Below are 23,987 nucleotides of genomic sequence, written 5' to 3'. Positions count from 1 at the left end.
AGGAGAAAGATAAATTGCAGCTTCCCAGGGTGGGACTTCCTGGTTATTTATTTATTTATTTACATATATATTTAGCCCACTCTACCGATAATGCTCAGAACGGGTTATAAATGTACATACATAGTCATACTAACACATATTTGTTTAAAACATCATGATATAAATCACAGATCAAAATCCATCATCCAAAATACCTCATAACAAAGAGTAGTGAAAGCGGTTAGCTTGGCAGAGTTTAAAAAGGAGTTGAACGGTTTCCTAAAGGACAGGTCCATAGACCGCTACTAAATGGACTTGGGAAAAATCCACAATTTCGGGAATAACTTGTATAAAATGTTTGTACGTTTGGGTAGCTTGCCAGGTGCCCTTGACCTGGATTGGCCGCTGTCGAGGACTAGATGCTGGGCTCGATAGACCTTTGGTCTTTTCCCAGTGTGGCATTACTTATGTACTTACAAATAAAAGCGCAAAGCCAACTTTTAATTTCTTGAATCTCTGTCTAATTCAACAACCAAGATTAATACATCTACGGGACTCTAAAATATTATCAGTTTTCGTAATGGATAAATGAAGATGATTCCACAAAGATACCAAAGAATAAGAATAGGCATGCTTATGAGTACACACAAGTTTAAGGCATTGACTAAGAAGACCACCTTGCCGGTGGAAGCGGACATTGCCCTACAGAAGATTCGCTGAAACAAGCCTTTGAAGTGGCTTCTTTGGGCTTTCAAGTGACAGTGTGCAGCTTGTTTGTGGCAAGAGCATGCATGAAGTGGCATCAGCAGTCAGTAACACAAGACGGGAGCCATTATGCCTATCTGGAAGCAGGATTGTCATTCTTGGTGGATATTATTTATGACGTTTTTCTGGTTATGGCCTGCTCTGTGTCTTTGACTATCACGGTACATCGGCAACTGTGGTTGCGGCGTTGGGCAGTAGATGAAGCATCACGTTCACATCTAGATAAAATGCCCTTTTGGGGCAGTTGGCTATTTGAAGAAGATCTCAGTAACTTGGTGGAAGAACTGGGGCAAACTAATCCACAGCGGTTACTGCAGGATAAACCAAAAGCCTCTCTTAATATGTCTTTAGGGTGCTCTGAATCTTGATTTTGAGACATCAGATGGTACCGGCCTGGTCATCAGCAATATGGTCAGAGGTCCTGCTTTCAGGAACACCAATCCTTTTGTGCTAACAGGAAGTTCTCCTTGCTTTCAGTTAGAGCACCCAATGCCTCCAGAAGACGTTTTCAGGAGTTTCAGGAGGAGTGGGCCAAAATCACATTGGATCAGTGGGTTCTGAATATTCTTAGAGAAGGTTACAAGTTGGAGTTTTCCCGCCTGGTCACTCCTCCCTTCTTGTAGTTTCCTTGTTGAAAGTGAACCAAGGCAGTCGAAGCTCAGGCCACCATAGATTCCTTGCTGGTGCTCCGGGCCATTGTTCAAGTTCCCCAGGCAGAACAGGGACAAGGCAGATACTCCGTCTACTTCATTGTCCCAAAGAGGTTAGGCACTTTTTGTCCAGTCTTAGATCTCAAAGATCTAAACCGCTGCCTCCAAGTGTCCTGCTTTTGCATGAAGATACTAAGCAGTTATAGTCTCGGTTGAAGAGGGAGAATTTCTCACCACCTTCAATCTCAAGGAGGCCTACTTTCATATACTTATATGTTCGCTGCATCAGAGGTTTTCATTTTGTGCAGTGCTGGGCCATCATTTCCAGTTCAGGGCTTTGCTCTTTGGTCTTTCCACAGCTTCATATTTGCCAAGGTTATGGTGCTGGTGTCGTCCTTCCTTAGATGTCAGGGAATCAGAGTTCACCCATATGTCGACTACCGGCTCATTTGTGCATCATCCTATTCACACAGTGTGGCGGTGATGGACAGTCTTCTGCAGTCAGGTTGTGCGATTAGTTTCGGGAAGAGAGTCTAACTCCATCGCAGATGCTGGAGTATCTGGGTGTTCTATTCAACACAGCGCAGGAGGTCAAGCTGGTTCAACAGATTCATCTTCTCCTCAGTCAAGGCAGTTCCAGGATCTGGGACTACATTCAGGTTCTGGGGTTAATGACAGCGGCGATGGAAGTGGTGCTGAGGGTAAGGGCTCATATGTGGATGTTAAAGGAATCTATTTTCATCCGCTGGTCTCTGGTGTCACAGAAGTACGACCTTCATCTTCCTTGGACACTGGTTGCCAGACGGATTATGCAGTGGTGGGTTTTGCCCAGGAATTTGACCATCAGAGCTCCTTTTCCAATAATGGTGGTGACAATGGATGCCAGCAAATTGGGTTGCAGAGCAAGGAATCTCAGTGATAAATTGCTTGGAGCTCAGGGCAGTGCGGAATGCCTTTCTCGACCGCTCCCTTTCTGGCGGGGGCTTTCGGAGTTTTTTCTGACAATGAGACAACAGTGGCTTATATCAACAAGGCAGGTTCCACAGTTGTCTGATGGCGGTGGAAATGGCCTCCCTCATGAATTGGGTGAAGAAAATATTCTCTTCTTGGCAGAAGCTTACATTGGCGATGGGTTCTCTAGAAGTTCTGGTTGCAGTTTTGGCTTGTTTCAGTGGCTGATTATAGAAGGCGCCTCTTGCAGCTTACCCAGATATTGTTCGGTTCTTGCAAGGAGTGTTCTGCTTGCAGCTTCCCTTTAGTATGCTGTGTCCAAAGTGTAACCTTAATTTAGTCCTTCAGGCTTTTCAGAAGCCCCCTTTTGAGCCACTCCGGAAAGTTTCCTTGAAAGATCTTAAGCTAAAGACAGTATTCTTGGAGGCTGTTGTCTGCACATAAGGTATTGGGGCTTCAAGCTCTCTCTTTGGGATTCCTTTCTTTGCTGTTCGTAGACTATGGATCTCCCTGTGCATGGTTCCTTCCCTTCTTCTGAAAGTGGTATCATCTCAACCAATCTGTGGAGCTTCTGTTATTTCGCAGAGAGGACAAAGAGGCTCAGAGTTCTTCCTTGAAGCTTCTCGATGTGTGCAGAGTCCATATTAGATATCTGGAAGTCACGAATGAGTTTTGCAAATCGGACAGAATGTTTGTGCTTTTTGGTAAACTGAGGCTTGGCTTCATGGCTTCCAAGCCCACAATTGCTAGATAGCTGAAGGAGATTATTACGTCAGTTTATTTGCTGGCGGGAAGCAGGCTCCTCAGGCCTTGCTGGATCATTCTTTGTACAGCGACATCTGGCCAAAGACTACCATCTCTGGAGGATATTTACAAGTCAATGCTGCATACCATTGCCAAACACTTTACAGGGTGGATGTTGCAGTGTGTTTAAAAGTCAGTTTTGGGGCTTTGGTCCTCAGGGCAGCGGCGCCAGGAACCTAGCCACTCTAGGGATTGCTTTTGAACGTCCAACGGGTTCTGGAATAGTGGGACTCAACGTAATGGAATGAGAAATTAGGTCATACCTGATAATTTTCTTTCCATTAGTCCTTCTCACTATTCCAGGGGCCTGCTTGAGGTGTTTAGACAGTGCAAAGTAATGGGTCAAATTAAGACTTTCAGCTTGCACAGTGCTTTCTGTATATCTCTTGTTTTCTATAAGTTATCCATAGATGAGAGAGGTCCACACATGTTTTCTCATCTGATTAGTGTTTGGTTAGCGAGTTGTTTAAGGTGGTTGTGTTTATCTTAAGTTTCTGCTTACTGCTTGTCTAGTGAGGCACTGGACTGGATGCCAAGAGAGAGATGTCACAGCCCAGTTTTCAGTTCTGTATTTCCTTTTTTTTTTTAAATTATTTATTTACTAGTAAAGAAGCCCATTTCTGAGACCAATGAAATGGGCGCTAGTAAGGTATTTGCTTTCTGCAATTAATGTTTTGAATGGGATATTTAGGATAATTGTGTTGTCATGGTAATGATTAATTTACATTTTTGTGTTGTGTGTAATGTATATATTTTTTTAATTTGTTTTTTTGTTATGTTGGTTGTTATGTTATTGTATTTGTAGGATTTAGTAAAAGAGATTGACAAAGTAGTTTGTGCCACAGTTTTATTCATATGTGTGTGTGTGTTTTACAGAGATAGTTTGTGTGTGTGTGAAAGTGAGAGGGTTGTGTTGACTTGGAGGTTGGGGGTGAGTGTCTGTGTTTGTGTGGTTTTGTGTGTGTGTCTCAGAATGGTGGGGGGTGGTGGGAGGAGGGGGTGGGGGGTGAACTGAGAGGGTGTGACGGGGGAGAGAGTGAGTGTCCATGTCTCCATGTTGTGCATCAGTGTTTGTGTGTGTGTGTGTTTTTTTTGTGGGGTTTTGGGGGGGGGGGGGTTGTGTGTGTATGTGAGAGATAAAGATCTCTTGTTTGTCACAAAGATATTTTGTGTGTGTGGAAGTGATAGAGGGTGGTTCAACGTTGGAGTGTGGGGGCGAGTATCAGTGTGTGTTGTGTTTATTGTGTGTGTGTGTAACTTTGGTGGGGGGGGAGATGTCTGGTGAACTTGGAGGGGTTGTCTGTTGGGTTGTATTGTTTTTGTCTTGCAGGTATAGGAGTCTTGCTAGTTTGGGGGTCTTGTGGGGGGCATAGGTTTGGGAGGGGGTGTGAGTGTGTGTTTTTGTGGTATTGTGTGTGTTTCCCAACGGGGGGAGTTGATCTGAGTGGGTGTGGCAGGGGGATTGGAGGGGGGTAAGCGTTTTTGTTTGGTGGGGGGGTTGGGGATGTCCCGTGCTGGCAAAGTGTGATGAAGTGTTGTGTGGCTTTGAGGGTGGTTATTTTTGCTGGGATGATATATATAGAGAGAGAGATGGAGTGTGCATTTATCCATGTGACATTAGTGTATGTGTGTTTTTTTCTGTGTGTGTGTGGCGGGGGGTGGTGAACTGTGAGGGCTGTGGTTTGGAGTGTGCATCTATCCATGTTCTGCATCACTGTATGTGTTTGTTTTTGTTTTTTGTAGGTGTTTTTTTTTTTTTGGGGGGGGGGGGGGGGTTGTGTGTATGTGTGTGTTAAAGATCATGTGTATCACAGAGCTATATTGAGCATGTGAGAGTGTGTGTGTGTGACAGGGAGAGTTTGTGTGTGTGTGTAAGTGAGAGAGGGTGGGGTGTACTGGTAGGTTGGGGTGAGTGTCTTTTTATGTTATTGTGTGTGTGTCTCACAATGAAAGGGGGGTTGCGGGGGTGGTGAGCTGAGAGGGCTGTGGTTTGGACTTTGCATCTATCCATGTTCTGCATCATTGTATGTGTTTTTGTTTCTTTTGTTGTTGTGGGGTGGGGGGGCAGTGGTTGTGTGTGTTTGTGTAAGTTCATGTGTGTTACAGAGCTATATTGTGTGTTTGAGAGAGAGAGAGAGTGTGTGTGTGTAAGTGAGAGAGGGTGGGGTGTACTGTGAGTTTGGGGGCGGGTGTCTGTAGTTTTGTGTTATTTTGTGTGTGCCTCACAATGAAAGGGGGACGGGGTGGAGATCTGACAGGGTTGTGGTTTTAGGGTGGGGGGGCGGGGGTTTGGGGGATGTCCTGTTCTGGCTAAGTGGGAGGATGTGGGGGGTGGTTTTGAGGGTGGTTATTGTTGCAGGGGTGATATAGAGAGGGAGTGAGTGTGCATGTGTCCCTGTTCTGCACCAGTGTATATGTGTGTGTGTGTTTTTTTTTTTTTTGCGTTGTTTTGGGGTGGAGGGGTGCAGTGGTTGTGTGTCTGTGTGTGTGAAAGTTCATGTGTGTCAGGTATTTTGTATGTGTGAGAGAGTGTTTGTGTGTGTGTGAGAGAGGGTGGCGTGGACTGGGAGTGTGGGGGCGAGTGTCTTTGTTTTTGTGATATTGTGTGTGTCTCTCACAATGGAAAGGGTGGGTGGGTTGGTGAACTGAGGGTTTTGGTGTAAGAGGGGGAGGAGGGGGTTTGGGGGATGTCTTTTGCTGGCAAAGTTGGAGGAAGTGGCGGGGGGGCTTTTAGAGTGTTTATTGTTGCAGGGGAGAGAGAGAGAGAATGTGTGTGAGTGTGAGTGTTTTTGTGCATGGTTTTGGGGTGGAGGGTGCGGTGGTTGTGTGTCTGTGTGTGAGAGAGTGAAAGATCATGTGTGTGTGTGTGATAGTGCGAGTGTGTGTAGGTGAGAGAGTGTTGGGCGCACGGGGTGTTTGTTGGTGAATGTGTGTGTTTGTGTGATATTGTGTGATATTGTGTGTGTGTCTCACAATGACAGGGGCTGGGTGTGTTGTGGGGTTGTACTGATAGGTTTTGGCAGGGGGCTTGGAGGGTGGTCAGTGTTTTTTTGGGGTGGGGGGTAGTGGGTTTTTGCCCATAGTGTGCTTCTGGAGTGTTTTTTTTTTTAAATTGGGTTGGGGTTTTTTTTGGAGGGGGGGCGGTTGCGGGCTGTCCCTTGCTGGCAAAGTTGGAGGATGTGGTGGGTGGTTTTGAGGGTGGTGTTGAACTGAGAGGGTGTGGCAATTGGCTTAGAGTGGGGGTCAGCGTGTGTGGTGGAGGGGAGTTACGGTGGCCGGCATCAGCGGACCAAAACGTGCATACTCGGCCCTTTACTCTCTGATGTCCTGTTTCAGCAAGGGCGTGACCAGAGCTGAGATAGAGAGAAGGGCAGAGCCTGCACGGTTTGTTCAGCTGTTGACGTCTTCGGTGGGAGGGTGCCTGGATCTTGAAGTGATGGAGCGATGAACGGATGGACGACGACCCTTGAACTTGTGGGGAAAGGGTGGGGTCCTCTACGTGCATATGCGATTCTTTGACGGGAGGGGGAGAGTATTGGGGTTTTTAACGGCGACTCTGGAGGTAGTCGTTCGGGAAGGAGGTGGAGGGCGGTGCTCCGAAGTTGGAGAAAAGAGGGAGGTAGGCGGGTGTGTGCTGGGGAGGAGGGTGGGTGGGTGGGGGGCTATGGCCAGGTGACGTTGCCCTCTGGCGACTCGGGATGGGCGATAGATTTAACCCGGGGGGGGGGGGGGGTTGTCGCATGTGTGGGTGTGGGGGTTAACCCGGTGTTACCGGTAGTGTTGACGCTGTTTGCCTTTTGTTGATTGAAGTTCAGGCGGGTTTGGCTGGTTTTTTTTTTTTTTAGTCCGTTGTAGTTGGCTCGCGCTGCTATGGTGTGATAGGACACTGTCACTGCTGACGCACCCAGAAGTGGGAGACGTCATTTCAGGAGATAGATACAGAAGCACGAATGCCTCAAGGCTTATGTTCACGCAGTCAGCTTCAGAACGTTGGAGGTGCGTTTTATTATATAGGATAATAATTTTACAAACTTTTTACAAGCCATACATTTGTGAAACAGAAACACAGCATACAATAAGCAAATAAAGGAAACATCATAATTTATTTATTTATTTTTGTACCCCGCGCTTTCCCACTCATGGCAGGCTCAATGCGGCTTACATGGGGCAATGGAGGGTTAAGTGACTTGCCCAGAGTCACAAGGAGCTGCCTGTGCCTGAAGTGGGAATCAAACTCAGTTCCCCAGGACCAAAGTCCACCACCCTAACCACTAGGCCACTCCTCCACTCCTGTGAAATAAAGTCAGCTTTCTTAGACCACCATTAATTGGGGAACATGGTTGGGTCATAGAAGATTTATCGTGAGCAACTTCAAATAGGAACACAAAGGCTACGTGTGATTACGTCACCTATATTACTATTTCCAACATTATTTTAACTTTTTTAAATCAAGAAAAGCTTTTAATTGCTCAGGGGAATAAAAGATATACTTTGTCTCTCCAAATCGAACCAAGCATTTACATGGGTAAGCAAGGAAAAAAGTTCTCCCCAGTTTCAATGTTTCCTGTTTCATGGCTAAGAAAACTTTTCTCCGTTTTTGAGTCAGTTTGGTAACATCCGGATAAATCCAAATTTTCCCTCCTCCGAAAAACACATTTGAATGTTTAAAGTCTTAAAACAGCATTAAGATCTTGTTCAAACACAAAGGAAACTAAAAAAAACCTAAAAGCGTGTCTCTCTCTGTAGCATTTTCTATCTATTGCGCCAAAATAGCAGGTATATTGTTCACATCAATATTTATATTTTCTCCGCCTCCACCTTCTCCTTCTTTCTTCCTTGAATTCTTAGGTAAATAAAAAATCTTATTGATAGGGGGAATAGCATCCTGTGGTGTTTTCAACTAAATATCTTCTAAATAAATCCATAGGCACAGTCCCTGGGACTTTAGGGAAATTCAAGAGGCGAAGATTCAAATGCCTATTAAAGTTCTCTCTGCTCAATCTTTTATGGCGAGCCAGATTATCTTTAACCATGGTAAACTTGAAATCTTGAAGCTGTTCCACTTCATTTTGGATTTGTTTGACCCGAGTGGAGAGATCTTCTTTCACTGACTCAACTGTCTTGACCAAATCTTCAAATTTAAGATACAAAGCAGTTACCTCACCTGAGGATTTCTGAAGAGTTGAGTCCCTCTTATTAAGCATTAACAATATCTTTCCAAGATTTACCTCCGTTGATGTATCTGAGACTCTGATCAAACCCTGGGCCTCATTCTCCGGGTTCTTTCACTACAACGCAGGACCCTTGCCAGAGATCTCACACGCCACACTTCCGGAAACGTAACATAGTAACACAGTAGATGACGGCAGAAAAAGACCTGCACGGTCCATCCAGTCTGCCCAACAAGATAACTCATATTTGCTGCTTTTTGTGTATACCCTACTTTGATTTGTACCTGTGCTCTTCAGGGCACAGACCGTATAAGTCTGCCCAGCACTATCCCCGCCTCCCAACCACCGGCTCTGGCACAGACCGTATAAGTCTGCCCAGCACTATCCTCAACACCCAACCACCAGCCCTGCCTCCCAACCACCGGCTCTGGCACAGACCGTAGAAGTCTGTCCAGCACTAGCCCCGCCTCCCGATCTTGACTAAGCTCCTGAGGATCCATTCCTTCGGCACAGGATTCCTTTATGCTTATCCCACGCATGTTTGAATTCCGTTACCGTTTTCATTTCCACCACCTCCCGCGGGAGGGCATTCCAAGCATCCACTACTCTCTCCGTGAAAAAATACTTCCTGACATTTTTCTTGAGTCTGCCCCCCCTTCAATCTCATTTCATGTCCTCTCGTTCTACCATCTTCCCATCTCCGGAAAAGGTTCGTTTGCGGATTAATACCGTTCAAATATTTGAACGTCTGTATCATATCACCCCTGTTTCTCCTTTCCTCCAGAGTATACATGTTTAGTTCAGCAAGTCTCTCCTCATACGTCTTGTAACGCAAATCCCATACCATTCTCGTAGCTTTTCTTTGCACCGCTTCAATTCTTTTTACATCCTTAACAAGATACAGCCTCCAGAACTGAACACAATACTCCAGGTGGGGCCTCACCAACGACTTATACAGGGGCATCAACACCCCTTTTCTTCTGCTGGTCACACCTCTCTCTATACAGCCTAACAACCTTCTAGCTATGGCCACCGCCTTGTCACACTGTTTTGTCGCCTTCAAATCCTCAGATGCTATCACCTCAAGATCCCTCTCTCCGCCCGTACCTATCAGACTCTCCCCGCCTAACACATACGTCTCCCATGTATTTCTACTCCCTAAGTGCATCACTTTGCATTTCTTCGCATTGAATTTTAATTGCCAAACCTTAGACCATTCTTCTAGCTTCCTCAGATCCTTTTTCATGTTTTCCACTCCCTCCCAGATGTCCACTCTGTTACAGATCTTAGTATCATCCGCAAATAGGCAAACTTTACCTTCTAGCCCTTCGGCAATGTCAGTCACAAATATATTGAACAGAATCGGCCCCAGCACCGATCCTTGAGGCACTCCACTACTCACCTTTCCCTCCTCCGAGCGAATTCCATTCACCACCACCCTCTGGCGTCTGTCCGTCAACCAGTTCCTAATCCAGTTCACCACTTCAGGTCCTATCTTCAGCCCCTCCAGTTTATTTAAGAGCCTCCTGTGGGGACCTGTGTCAAAAGCTTAGCTGAAATCTAAGTAGATTACGTCCATAGCTCGTCCCTGATTCAATTCTCATGTCACCCAATCAAAGAACTCAATGAGATTCGTTTGGGACGATTTCCCTTTCGTAAAACCATGTTGTCTCGGATCTTGCAACTTATTGGCTTCCAGGAAATTCACTATCCTTTCCTTCAGCATCGCTTCCATTACTTTTCCAATAACTGAAGTGAGGCTTACCGGCCTGTAGTTTCCAGCTTCTTCCCTATCGCCACTTTTGTGAAGAGGGACCACCTCTGCCGTTCTCCAATCCCTCGGAACCTTTCCCGTCTGCAAGGATATATTAAATAAATCTTTAAGAGGACCCGCCAAAACCTCTCTGAGCTCCCTCAATATCCTGGGGTGGATCCCGTCCGGTCCCATGGCTTTGTCCACCTTTAGCTTTTCAAGTTGTTGATACACACTTTCCTCCGTGAACGGTGCTCTATCCACTTCATTCTCAATTGTACTATTTCCAGTCCATCGCGGTCCTTCTCCAGGATTTTCCTCTGTGAAAACAGAACAAAAGTATGTATTTAGCAAACTTGCTTTTTCTTCATCATTTTCCACATAGCGGTTCGCAGTATCTTTTAGTCTCACAATTCCCTTTTTAGTCATTCTCCTTTCACTAATATACCTGAAGAAATTTTTGTCACCCCTCCTTACATTTCTAGCCATTTGTTCTTCCTCTTGCGCTTTTGCCAGTCGTATCTCTCTTGGCTTCTTTCATTTTCATCCGGACAAGGAGGAATGTTGGAAGCAGAGGGGGAGAAAGTGATGTTTCATGTCCCAGCAGAGGTTCCGTTCCTCCGATTTCCTCCGCAGTGAGACTCACCACCCTCAGCTCACGTGGAGAGGCTCCGACGAGGAAACGATCCATTCCTTGTCATCAAGCAGATGAAGCCATTACGTATGGGTTGTGTTCATCAACCAGCAGGGGGAGATAGAGAACACTCAACTTTTCACAGTGCCTCATGGCCAGCCAGTTCCACTGCCTCTTCAGTTTCTCTATCTCCCCAAGCAGGGTGGCTGCAACTTCTTCGAGCTCCATCAAAAATCTGCCTGGGGGTGGCTCCAGGCTTGCCAGTTGTTAGCCGGGGTGTTAGAGGCTATAGCAGCTTCACTTTGAAGGCACATAGGTTAGCCCTTTCCCTGCCTTACCCATGCCCTCGTGGATGTGGACATATTAGCTTGCTTTTCCCTGTCTTTTCCCACTCAGTGGATGCAGGCACATTGGTTCGCCTTTCTCTGCCTTTCCCACTCATCTGAGCCTCTGCTTTCCTCACAGCGTAAAAAAAAAAAAATGGAACAGAGGTTTTCCTTTGATTCTTCTATGGGACCGGAGCTGTAATACTCGGTCCGGTGAGGTAAGAGTGTTTTCTAACTCCTCTGGGGTGGGCCCGCGATCAGGGCATTTTTGGCGTGAAACCACCATTTTGAATTTTCCCGCCGTTTTTGGCGATAGCTGCAGAGAATGTAAAGCGCTGTTCCCGGTGTGGCAAGCGCAAATCAGCAGCGGGGCTCTGTAAATTGTGCTGTACAGGTGTAAGAGCCGGCCCGAGCATGGCGAGCGATGACTCTTCCCGCTCAGAGCTGGCAGCGGATGCCATTTTGAATTCTCCGCATGGTGCGGCCTCCGTAGAGGGGGGGGGGGGACCTCGAATTGAGGCTATTCAGGGAGCGGCTAGCCCCGGACGGGATCTGGATGTCCAGGGCGAGTTTTTCTCCCCTGATTTTGTGTTGTTATTGCATAAAGCATACATGCTGAAAAGAGCTCTCCCTCAAGGGTCATCTGAGGCCCCTTCTATTGTCCCCTCCGGTGGATTCTGGCCTGGGACTGCCCGCTGAGGCTATTTTCCCTGATAATTGGCATAAAGAAAAGCGTAGAAGGGCTAATTCCCCTTCAGATTGTGGTGCACCTCCTTCCCCCCCCCCCCCCCCCCCCCCGTGGTCAGGCTGTGAGGATTCGGAGAGTTCTGGCAGGCCTTCGTGGTCTGAGGAGCCAGAGTCAGGTGCAAAATTACCACAGGATCTGGATGATCCCTCCGCGGTGAGGATTTTCCACCGTGATGAGCTGCCAGCACTTATTTCAGATGCCCTACAGGTCCTTTCTATTGAAGAGCCTGACAGTGGCACAGCCTCCTCTGTGAATCCTAGGATGGCTAGTACCAAAAAGCCTGCTCGAGCCTTTCCTTTGCATGACTCCATCCAAGAGCTTATTTCCGCTCAGTGGGCTGACCCCGAGGGACCTTTGAAAGTTTCCAGGGCTATGGGGCAGTTATACCCTCTGCGTGAGGAGCATATGGCTCGCTTTGCAATGCCTAAAGTAGATGCCCTAGTCACTGTGGTGACAAAGAGAACTACCCTCCCTGTGGAAGGAGGAGTTGCCCTGAAGGATATACAAGACCAGTAGGCTGGAAGCAGCACTTAAACGGTCCTTTGAAATTGCAGGTCTTACTGTTCGGGCGTCTGCATGCAGTTGTTATGCTGCTAGAGCCTGCCTGGCATGGTTGCAACAGGCAGTGGAACAGCCCGGAGATGGAGGGGAGTCCTTCTTGGATGTGGCTCCGCGGCTGGAGTTGGCCTTTTCCTTTTTGGCTGATGCCCTTTATGATATTGTCAGAGCTTCGGCTAAACAAATGGCAGTAGCAGTGGCGGCTCGCCGTCTTATTTGGCTACGACATTGGGCAGCGGACATGGCCTCTAAGCAAAGTTTGGTGAAGTTGCCCTTTCAAGGCCTTCTCCTATTTGGTGAGGAGTTGGAAAAAAAATTGTTAAAGGCCTGGGAGATCCTAAACCCCAGCGCTTGCCCGAAGATAGGCCGAGGCCTTCCTCCAAGGGCCAGGCGGTCCACTCCTCTTATAGACCTCGCTTCCGTGAAGCTAGAAGGTACCGCCCGGGGCGTTCTGCTGGGTTCACTTCTCGTGCCCGTTTTTTCAGCAGAGGGACTCCTTTCGCTCGGACAAGCGTTACGCAGCCACCAGCTCTAGGCCTGGAGTTCAGGGGCGACCCTCTCAATGATGGTGCGCCGGCCCCCTCCTCGCTTCCTGTCATCAGAGGACGTCTTTCCCTCTTTGCCAAGGAGTGGGCCAATATTTCCTCAGATCAGTGGGTTCTGGACCTGATCAGAGATGGCTATAGAATAGAATTCAACGCCCCAGTAAGAGACGTGTTTGTGGAGTCCCGATGCGGTTCCGCCGCCAAACGGGCGGAGGTAGAGGAGACTTTGCAAGGTCTGATTCAGTTAGGGGCCGTGTCCCTGGTACCTCCTGCCGAACACGGCTACGGCCAATACTCCATCTACTTTGTGGTGCCGTAAAAAGGTGGGTCTTTTCGCCCTATTCTGGACTTAAAAGAATTAAACAAGTCTCTGAGAGTGCGGCATTTCCACATGGAAACCCTGCGCTCCGTCATTGCTTCAGTACAGCCAGGAGAGTTTCTCACATCTCTAGACCTGAAAGAAGCTTACTTGCACATACCAATTTGGCCCCCGCACCAGAAGTTTCTGAGGTTTGCGGTGTTGGGAAAACATTTCCAGTTCCGGGCCTTGCCTTTTGGCCTCGCCACAGATCCCTGAACCTTTTTGAAGGTAATTGTAGTAGTAGCTGCTTTGCTCAGGTGAGAAGGTATCAGGGTTCACCCGTACCTAGATGACTGGCTCATCAGAGCAGACTCTGTAACAGAGAGCTATCAAGCTACAGCCAGAGTGGTCTCAGTACTTCAATCTCTAGGCTGGGTCGTCAATATGGCCAAAAGTCACCTGACCCCCTCGCAATCTCTAGAATATTTGGGTGCCAGGTTCGACACAGACTCGGGCTATGTATATCTACCCGAGCTAAGGCGGTGCAAGCTTCAGAATCAGGTCCGTCTGCTCCTGAGGATGCCCCGCCCGCGAGCTTGGGACATTGTCCAGCTGCTGGGATCGATGACAGCCACATTGGAAGTGGTGCCCTCGGAAACAGCGCACCTGAGACCTCTACAGTATTCCCTACTTCAAAGATGGTCTTCAGTTTCTCAGGATTATCAATGCAGACTTTCTTGGCTCCCTGCGGCCCGACTCAGCATGGAGTGGTGGCTCTCAGACAGCATGCTGCGGCGAGGAATGCCGCTGGCACTCCCCGATTGGTGTCTAGTAGTGACAGATGCCAGCCTGAAGGACTGGGGCGCACTTTGCAAGGGGAAGCATGCCCAGGGTCTATGGACACCCGAGGAGTCGGAGTGGTCCATCAACCGCCTGGAGTTGAAAGCGGTGTTTCAGGCGCTTCTGGCCTTTTCAAGTGACCCTGGAAGGATTGGCTGTCAGAGTGATGTCGGACAACACGACAGCAGTGGCCTACATAAATCGACAAGGCGGCACTCAGTGCAGAGCACTGGCCGCGCAGGCCGAGCAGATTTGCCACTGGGCCAAGCTGCATCTTCAGTTTCTGTAGGCAGGTCAGAGCAACGTGCAAGCCGATTATCTAAGCAGGCATCAGAGCGATCCAGCAGAATGGGAACTGGCAGACGAAGTATTCCTGCAGATATGTGCCAAATAGGGCAAGCCAGTGATGGATCTTATGGCGACAAGTTCAAATGCCAAAGTCTCGTGCTTCTTCAGCAGATGGAGAGATCCTCGCTCAGCGGGGTTGGATGCCTTGACTCAGCCCTGGCCTTCGGGCCTACTGTATGTCTTCCCTCCATGGCCCTTGATGGGGTGCGTGCTCCTGCGGATTCGGTTGCACCCAGGAGAAGTGGTCCTCATCGCCCCGGATTGGCCCAGGAGGCCTTGGTATGCGGACCTCCGACAGATGCTAGTGGAGGCTCCCCTTCCTTTACCTCTGGTACCGAACCTGTTGTCACAGGGCCTGGTAGCCATGGAGGACGCCTGCCGCTTTGGTCTTATGGCATGGCGATTGAGAGGCCCCAATTGAGGGACAAAGGCTATTCAAACACAGTCATTTCCACTCTCCTGCAGGCCCGCAAGCATTCCACTTCCATGGCTTATGCCAGGATTTGGCGCCAGTTTGAGTCTTGGTGCGCTTCAAAAGCGATCACACCCATGCGGGCTCATGTCTCAACGATTCTGGACTTTTTGCAGGATGGTGTACAAATAGGCTTGGCCTATAATTCCCTGCGGGTGCAAATGGCAGCGTTGGCCTCCTTTCGTGGTACGGTTGAAGGCGTGTCTTTAGCTGCTCATCTAGATGTGGCACGGTTTCTTAGTGGGGTGCTTCGGCTCCAGCCTTCTGTGCGAGCACCCTGTCCAGCTTGGAACCTCGGGCTAGTTTTGAAGGCCCTGCAGGCTTCTCCTTTTGAGCCGCTTCGGCGAGCATCGGAGAAAGATTTGACACTAAAGGCCATTTTTCTTGTGGCCATTACTTCGGCGAGACGGGTGTCAGAGCTCCAGGCGCTGTCCTGTAGAGACCCATTTCTGCAATTCACGTTTCGGACTGTGCCTTTCTTCATGCCTAAGGTGGTTTCAGCGTTTCACCTAAACCAGCCTATTTTCTTGCCCTCCTTTGATAAGGAGGAGTTTCCAGAATCTTTTGGGCAGTTGCACCTGTTGGATGTGCGCAGGACTCTGCTGCAGTATCTGCGAGTTACTATCTCTTTCAGGATCTACGATCATCTGTTTGTTTTGCTATCAGGTCCTCGCAAAGGGTCACCAGCGTCTAAAGCCACTATTGCCCGCTGGCTCAAAGAAACTATCTTTTCAGCTTATCTGCTTGCCGGCTGGTCTCCTCCTGTAGCCTTTAAGGCGCATTCTACCAGAGCGATTTCTTCCTCTTGGGCTGAAACTGGAGCACTCTCTTGTCAAGAGATATGCAGTGCAGCAACATGGGCTTCTAAGCTCTCTTTTGCCCGACATTACAGGCTGGATGTGGCTGCTAGGAGGGATGCGCGTTTTGGAGCACAAGTGCTAGCGTGTGGTGTGACCTGTTCCCACCCTATATAGGGATTGCTTTGTTACATCCCATACGTAATGGCTTCATCTGCTTGATGACAAGGAAGGGAAAATTAGGTTCTTACCTTGGTAATATTCTTTCCTTTAGTCACAGCAGATGAAGCCATGAGCCCTCCCTGTATGATTGTCTGTATGCTGTGAATCTGTTTCAGGTTCTGTTCTCGTTTCCTGAAGTTTGTTCCTTGGGAGAAAGTTGGAAAACAGTCTTCAGGATTCATGTTCGCTTATAGGAGGATGAGCCCATTCCCTCCAGTTATACAATAAGGAGGACGAGTTTATTCCCTCCAGGAGGATGTGTTCATTCCCTCCTTTTGAGTTCATGCCCTTGTTAAGGGGCCATTGTTCGCTGTGAGGAAAGTTCATGTTATTCCCATTGCGGTTTGCCATACTGCTTTGGAAGCTTCAAATACTGAAGAGGCAGTGGAGCTGGCTGGCCATGAGGCACTGTGAAAAGTTGAGTGCTCTCTATCTCCCCCTGCTGGTTGATGGACACAACCCATACGTAATGGCTTCATCTGCTATGACTAAAGGAAAGAAAATTACCAAGGTAAGAACCTAATTTTCCCATCTCTGCTGTATTGGGACAATGCTGACGTAGGCGGGGGAGCAAACCTCACTGTCCCTTTTCTCTTTGTATGAGACATTTTTGAAGGTAAATTAACAGGAAAAAACTCAGCCAGAGATCAGCGTCTCACACACCGCCTGGATCACACCGCCATCTTACCACGCGCCTGATAGACACAACTATCCCACAGGTTCTGGAATAGTGGGAAAGACTATATTAGGCAAGATCTAATTTTTCCATAATATTCCCTGTAGCAATTTTCCATAATGTTAATTCTCCGAGGAGAAGAAGGCTGCTTGTTCTCACTGATGGGTGACGTCCACGGCAGCCCCTCCAATCGGAATCTTCACTAGTAAAAGCCTTTGCTAGTCCTCGCGCGCCCATGCGCACCGCGCATGCGCGGCCGTCTTCCCGCCCGAAACCGGCTCGTGCCGGCCAGTCTTCTTTTGTCCGCGCTCAGTACGGTCGTGTTACGCCGTTCGCGCCCCTTAAGTCGACATCGCGCGTCTGTTTTTGACTTTCGCGTTTAAAAAACAAAAAAAGGATTTCGGAAGAGGACCTTTTCGGTCTTTTTCCCTTTCCGCTATTCCCGGTAAGTTTTCTTTCGTCTTCGGGGTAGGCCCTTTTCAGGCCTCGGGTCGAATTTTTTTCTCTCCCTCTTTTTGGTGCCCGCCGCAATTACGAGTTTTGATTTCGCCGGCGCGATTTTTCCGCCCATGTCATCGAAGTCTCCCAGCGGCTTCAAGAAGTGCACCCAGTGCGCCCGGGTAATCTCGCTCACTGACAGGCACGCGTTGTGTCTTCAGTGTCTGGGGGGGCTGGGCACCGCCCGCAGGCCTGTAGTCTGTGCGCCCTTTTACAAAAGCGGACTTAGGTAGCGAGATTGGCCCAGTGGAACGTTTTGTTCTCGGGCTCTTCGTCGGCATCGGCACCGGGAGTATCGAGTGCATCGACGTCGACAGCGTCTAGACCTCCGTCCTCGGCCGCGACTGCATCGAGTGCATTGAGGCATCGACCCTCTGCATCGGGGCTGAGTCATCGGAAGGCTGCGTCGGCGTCGGTGGTACCGGGACCTCCACTTCTGCTGATGTCGTCGGACGGTGGTGCTTCGACTGGAGTGCAGGTGAGGGCTGTCCATTCCCCTGCTGGTGGCGGTGAGCCTTCGGGTGGGTCTCCCCCTACCCTGAGGGCTCCTGCGGTACAGCCCCCCCGAGACCGACCTTCTTCGGCCTCGGCCCCGAGGAAGCGATGGCTGGATTCTACGTCCTCGTCGGTGCCGGGAAGCTCCGGTGACATGCTTCGTCGCAAGAAGTCGAAGAAGCATCGACACCGGTCCCCTTCCCATATCGGCACCGAGAGCTCTGGGTCGCCGAGGGAGTCGGCACCCAGTAGGCATCGGCACCGAGAGGACCGCTCACCCTCTGTTCAGGAGGTGTCGATGCGCTCCACTATGGACAGCCCGGAACAGCCTCCACGCCCGGAACAGACTCTGACATCGACACTTGCATCGGCTTCCACGTCTTTCTCCACAGCCGCTCTGCACGAGAGTCTCCGGGCCGTTCTCCCATAGATTCTGGGAGAGCTGTTGTGCCCTTCCCCTCCGGTACCGGGGGTGCTTGTGCCACCGGTACCGTCGAGTGAGGCGCTGGCTGGCCCCTTGCCCGGGGTGAGGTCTCCGACATCGGTGCCGCTTGCGGTACCGACTGCGGTCGCCTCCCAGGAAGGCTCCCCGACGACGTCGGCGGAGGGAGCTTCGCCGGTGCGGGCGAGGGAGTCTACCTCTCGACGCTCCCACCGTGGCCGTGGTTCCACGGAGTCGAGCCGGGCACGGCTTCAGACACAGGTCCGTGAACTTGTGTCTGATACCGAAGGTGAGGCCTCGTGGGAAGAGGAGGAGGACATCACATATTTCTCTGACGAGGAGTCTGAGGGTCTTCCTTCTGATCCCACACCCTCCCCTGAAAGGCAGCTTTCTCCTCCCGAGAGTCTGTCTTTCGCTTCCTTTGTCCGGGAGATGTCTACGGCCATCCCCTTCCCAGTGGTTGTGGAGGACGAGCCCAGGGCTGAAATGTTTGAGCTCCTGGACTATCCTTCTCCACCTAAGGAAGCGTCCACAGTACCCATGCATCATGTCCTCAAAAAGACATTGCTGGCGAACTGGACCAAGCCACTAAGTAATCCCCACATTCCCAAGAAGATTGAGTCCCAGTACCGGATCCATGGGGACCCAGAGCTGATGCGCACTCAGTTGCCTCACGACTCTGGAGTTGTGGATTTGGCCCTAAAGAAGGCTAAGAGTTCTAGGGAGCATGCTTCGGCGCCCCCGGGCAAGGACTCTAGAACCTTAGACTCCTTTGGGAGGAAGGCCTACCATTCTTCAATTCTCGTGGCCAAAATCCAGTCCTACCAGCTCTACACGAGCATCCACATGCGGAACAATGTGCGGCAGTTGGCGGGCTTGGTGGACAAGCTCCCCCCTGAGCAAGCCAAGCCATTTCAGGAGGTGGTCAGGCAGCTGAAGGCGTGCAGAAAATTCCTGGCCAGGGGGGTGTATGACACCTTTGATGTTGCGTCCAGGGCCGCTGCTCAAGGTGTGGTGATGCGCAGACTCTCATGGCTGCGTGCCTCCGACCTGGAGAATAGGATCCAGCAGCGGATTGCGGACTCGCCTTGCCGTGCGGATAACATTTTTGGAGAGAAAGTCGAACAGGTGGTAGAGCAGCTCCACCAGCGGGATATCTCTTTCGACAAGTTCTCCCGCCGGCAGCCTTCAGCTTCTACCTCTACAGGTAGACGATTTTTTTGGGGGAAGGAAGACTGTTCCCTACTCTTCTGGTAAGCGTAGGTACAATCCTCCTTCTTGAGAGCCTGTGGCCCAGGCTAAGCCCCAGCGCGCTCGCTCTCGTCAGCAGCGTGCGCCTCAGCAAGGCCACTCGGCTCCCCAGCAAAAGCAAGGGACGAGCTTTTGACTGGCTCCAGCAGAGCATAGCCGACATCCAAGTGTCAGTGCCGGGCGACCTGCCGGTCGGAGGGAGGTTGAAAGTTTTTCACCAAAGGTGGCCTCTCATAACCTCCGATCAGTGGGTTCTCCAAATAGTCCGGCAAGGATGCACCCTCAATTTGGCCTCCAAACCTCCAAATTGTCCACCGGGAGCTCAGTCTTACAGCGTCCAACACAAGCAGGTACTTGCAGAGGAACTCTCCGCCCTTCTCAGCGCCAATGCGGTCGAGCCCGTGCCATCCGGGCAGGAAGGGCTGGGATTCTATTCCAGGTACTTCCTTGTGGAAAAGAAAACAGGGGGGATGTGTCCCATCCTAGACCTAAGGGCCCTGAACAAATATCTGGTCAAAGAAAAGTTCAGGATGCTTTCCCTGGGCACCCTTCTCACCATGATTCAGGAAAACGATTGGCTATGCTCTCTGGACTTGAAGGATGCCTACACACACATCCCGATACTGCCAGCTCAAGACAGTATCTGCGATTTCAGCTGGGCACATGTCACTTCCAGTACTGTGTGCTACCCTTTGGGCTCGCCTCTGCGCCCAGAGTGTTCACGAAGTGCTTGGCTGTAGTAGCGGCGGCACTTCGCAGGCTTGGGGGTACACGTGTTCCCATATCTCGACGATTGGCTGGTGAAGAACACATCCGAGGCAGGAGCTCTATAGTCCATGCAGATGACTATTCGCCTCCTGGAGCTACTGGGGTTTGTGATAAATTATCCAAAGTCCCATCTTCTCCCAGTGCAGAAGCTCGAATTCATAGGAGCTCTGCTGGATTCTCGGACGGCTCGTGCCTATCTCCCAGAGACGAGAGCCAACAACTTGTTATCCCTCGTCTCTCGGGTGCGAGCGTCCCAGCAGATCACAGCTCGGCAGATGTTGAGATTGCTGGGCCACATGGCCTCCACAGTTCATGTGACTCCCATGGCCCGCCTTCACATGAGATCTGCTCAATGCACCCTAGCTTCCCAGTGGTTTCAGGCTGCTGGGGATCTAGAAGACGTGATCCACCTGTCCACGAGTTTTCTCAAATCCCTGTATTGGTGGACGATTTGGTCCAATTTGACTCTAGGACGTCCTTTCCAAATTCCTCAGCCACAAAAAGTGCTGACCACGGATGCGTCTCTCCTGGGGTGGGGAGCGCATGTCGATGGGCTTCACACCCAAGGAAGCTGGTCCCTCCAGGAACGCGATCTGCAGATCAATCTCCTGGAGTTACGAGCGGTCTGGAACGCTCTGAAGGCTTTCAGAGATCGGCTGTCCCACCAAATTATCCAAATTCAGACAGACAACCAGGTTGCCATGTATTACATCAACAAGCAGGGGGGCACAGGATCTCGCCCCCTGTGTCAGGAAGCCGTCAGCATGTGGCTCTGGGCTCGCCGTCACGGCATGGTGCTCCAAGCCACATATCTGGCAGGCGTAAACAACAGTCTGGCCGACAAGTTGAGCAGGATTATGCAACCTCACGAGTGGTCGCTCAATTCCCGAGTAGTGCGACAGATCTTCCAGGTGTGGGGCACCCCCTTGGTAGATCTCTTGCATCTCGAGCCAACCACAAAGTCCCTCAGTTCTGTTCCAGGCTTCAGGCCCATGGGAGACTGGCATCGGATGCCTTCCTCCTGGACTGGGGGGAGGGTCTGCTGTATGCTTATCCTCCCATACCTCTGGTGGGGAAGACTTTGTTGAAACTCAAGCAAGACCGAGGCACCATGATTCTGATTGCTCCTTTTTGGCCGCGTCAGATCTGGTTCCTTCTTCTTCTGGAGTTATCCTCCGAAGAACCGTGGAGATTGGAGTGTTTTCCGACCCTCATCACACAGGACGAAGGGGCACTTCTGCATCCCAACCTCCAGTCTTTGGCTCTCACGGCCTGGATGTTGAGAGCATAGACTTTGCCTCTTAGGGTCTGTCAGAGGGTGTCTCCCGCATCTTGCTTGCTTCCAGGAAAGATTCCACTAAGAGTTGTTACTTCTTTCTATGGAGGAGGTTTGCCGTCTGGTGTGACAGCAAGGCCCTAGATCCTCGCTCTTGTCCTACACAGACCCTGCTTGAATACCTTCTGCACTTGTCTGAGTCTGGTCTCAAGACCAACTCTGTAAGGGTTCATCTTAGCGCGATTAGTGCATACCATTACCGTGTGGAAGGTAAGCCGATCTCGGGATAGCCTTTAGTTGTTCGCTTCATGAGAGGTTTGCTTTTGTCAAAGCCCCCTGTCAAGCCTCCTACAGTGTCATGGGATCTCAATGTCGTTCTCACCCAGCTGATGAAACCTCCTTTTGAGCCACTGAATTCCTGCCATCTGAAGTACTTGACCTGGAAGGTCATTTTCTTGGTGGCAGTTACTTCAGCTCGTAGAATCAGTGAGCTTCAGGCCCTGGTAGCCCAGGCCCCTTACACAAAATTTCATCACAACAGAGTAGTCCTCCGCACTCACCCTAAGTTCTTGCCAAAGGTTGTGTCGGAGTTCCATCTGAACCAGTCAATTGTCTTGCCAACATTCTTTCCCCGTCCTCATTCCTGCCCTGCTGAACGTCAGCTGCACACATTGGACTGCAAGAGAGCATTGGCCTTCTATCTGGAGCGGACACAGCCCAACAGACAGTCCGCCCAATTGTTTTTCTTTTGATCCCAACAGGAGGGGAGTGGCTGTGGGGAAACGCACCATATCCAATTGGCTAGCAGATTGCATTTCCTTCACTTACGCCCAGGCTGGGCTGGCTCTTGAGGGTCATGTCACGGCTCATAATGTTAGAGCCATGGCAGCGTCGGTAGCCCACTTGAAGTCAGCCACTATTGAAGAGATCTGCAAAGCTGCGACGTGGTCATCTGTCCACACATTCACATCTCATTACTGCCTGCAGCAGGATACCCGATGCGACAGTCGGTTCGGGCAGTCAGTGCTTCAGAATCTGTTCGGGGTTTAGAATCCAACTCCACCCCCCTAGGCCCATGTTTTGTTCTGTTCCAGGCTACACTCTCAGTTAGTTGGATAAATTGTTAGGTCAATCTCAGTTATGTCCTCGCCGTTGCGAGGTCCAATTGACCATGTTTGTTGTTTTGAGTGAGCCTGGGGGCTAGGCATACCCCATCAGTGAGAACAAGCAGCCTGCTTGTCCTCGGAGAAAGCGAATGCTACATACCTGTAGAAGGTATTCTCCGAGGACAGCAGGCTGATTGTTCTCACAAACCCGCCCGCCTCCCCTTTTGGAGTTGTGTCTTCCCTTCTCTTTGTCTTGCTACATATGAGACTGGCCGGCACGAGCCAGTTTCGGGCGGGAAGACGGCCGCGCATGGGCGCGCGAGGACTAGCAAAGGCTTTTACTAGTGAAGATTCCGATTGGAGGGGCTGCCGTGGACGTCACCCATCAGTGAGAACAATCAGCCTGCTGTCCTCGGAGAATACCTTCTACAGGTATGTAGCATTCGCTTTATACAAATAAATCCTTTAGGCTTTCATAAATCCTATTATAGTTACTAATATAATCACATTAATACAATATATAACTACTATACCATTTAACAAACTTTATTATATGAGTAAATACGTATAAGAGCTATAATACATCTCTTGTTGATATTGAATATATGTATGTATTTTGTATTCTCTACTACTACTACTACTTAACATTTCTAGAGCGCTACTAGGGTTACGCAGCGCTGTACAATTTAACAAAGAGAGACAGTCCCTGCTCAAAGAGCTTACAATCTAATAGACAAGTGAACGGTTGGTCCGATAGGGGCAGTCAAATTGGGGCAGTCTGGATTCACTGAACGGTAAGGGTTAGGTGCCGAATGCAGCATTGAAGAGGTGGGCTTTAAGCAAAGAGTTGAAGACGGGCAGGGAGGGGGCTTGGCGTAAGGGTTCTGAAAGGTTGTTCCAAGCATAGGGTGAGGCGAGGCAGAATGAGCGGAGCCTGGAGTTGGCGGTGGTGGAGAAGGGTACTGAGAGGAGGGATTTATCCTGTGAACGGAGGTTACGGGCGGGAACGTAAGGGGAGATGAGGGTAGATAGACACTTAAGTGAAACATGGCACCTTGTTGGGCAAGAGCAAGTTGCCGATTGATACATATTTCAAGTTTAAGCAACATTAAAAACTATTTATTGGATATGATAGTTGATGTAGATTGCAAGTCAAGAGATTTTAAAAGTTAATTGGTGACGAGAGGACTACATGCTTTGGAATAGAATGGTTACATCTGAAATGGTGGCATTGCTGCACTGGGAACAGCTGGAACTTCAAATGGGTATCATACAATTACTAATGACTTTCTGATATTTTGAGTAAATTTGCACGGACTTCATCAATTGGATAAAGAAATATTGTTTCATGACTTTGCTAAATGATCATGTGATGAGGGGTTTATAGTAAGCTATTAATATGGGGATGCACTAATATTTTAATTAAAAACATTATAATAAACTTTGTTAAAAGTCATAATAGTTATATATTGTAGTAATGGTTTTATAGTGTTAATTATAGATATTTAGAGAGTGATATAACTCCTAGGGTTATTAGATAAGAGTGTTGAAGATATAACTCCTAGTGTTATTTGATAAGAGTGTGAAAAAACTACAAGAAATAGGTCTCCA

At 49.5% G+C, this 23,987-nt stretch overlaps 1 protein-coding gene across 1 annotated transcript in view; it reads left to right on the top strand.

The window, feature by feature from the left end:
• LOC115472221 (CDK5 regulatory subunit-associated protein 2-like) overlaps positions 1 to 23,987 on the top strand; it is a gene marked incomplete in the record, with an annotated part of 793,551 nt that overhangs the window by 273,603 nt on the left and 495,961 nt on the right.

Source organism: Microcaecilia unicolor, chromosome 6 (genome assembly GCF_901765095.1).
Source record: "Microcaecilia unicolor chromosome 6, aMicUni1.1, whole genome shotgun sequence".
In the NCBI taxonomy this organism is placed as follows: domain Eukaryota; kingdom Metazoa; phylum Chordata; class Amphibia; order Gymnophiona; family Siphonopidae; genus Microcaecilia; species Microcaecilia unicolor.
The sequence above is the reverse complement of the archived record's forward strand: the minus strand, read 5'-3'. Positions and strand labels throughout refer to the sequence as shown.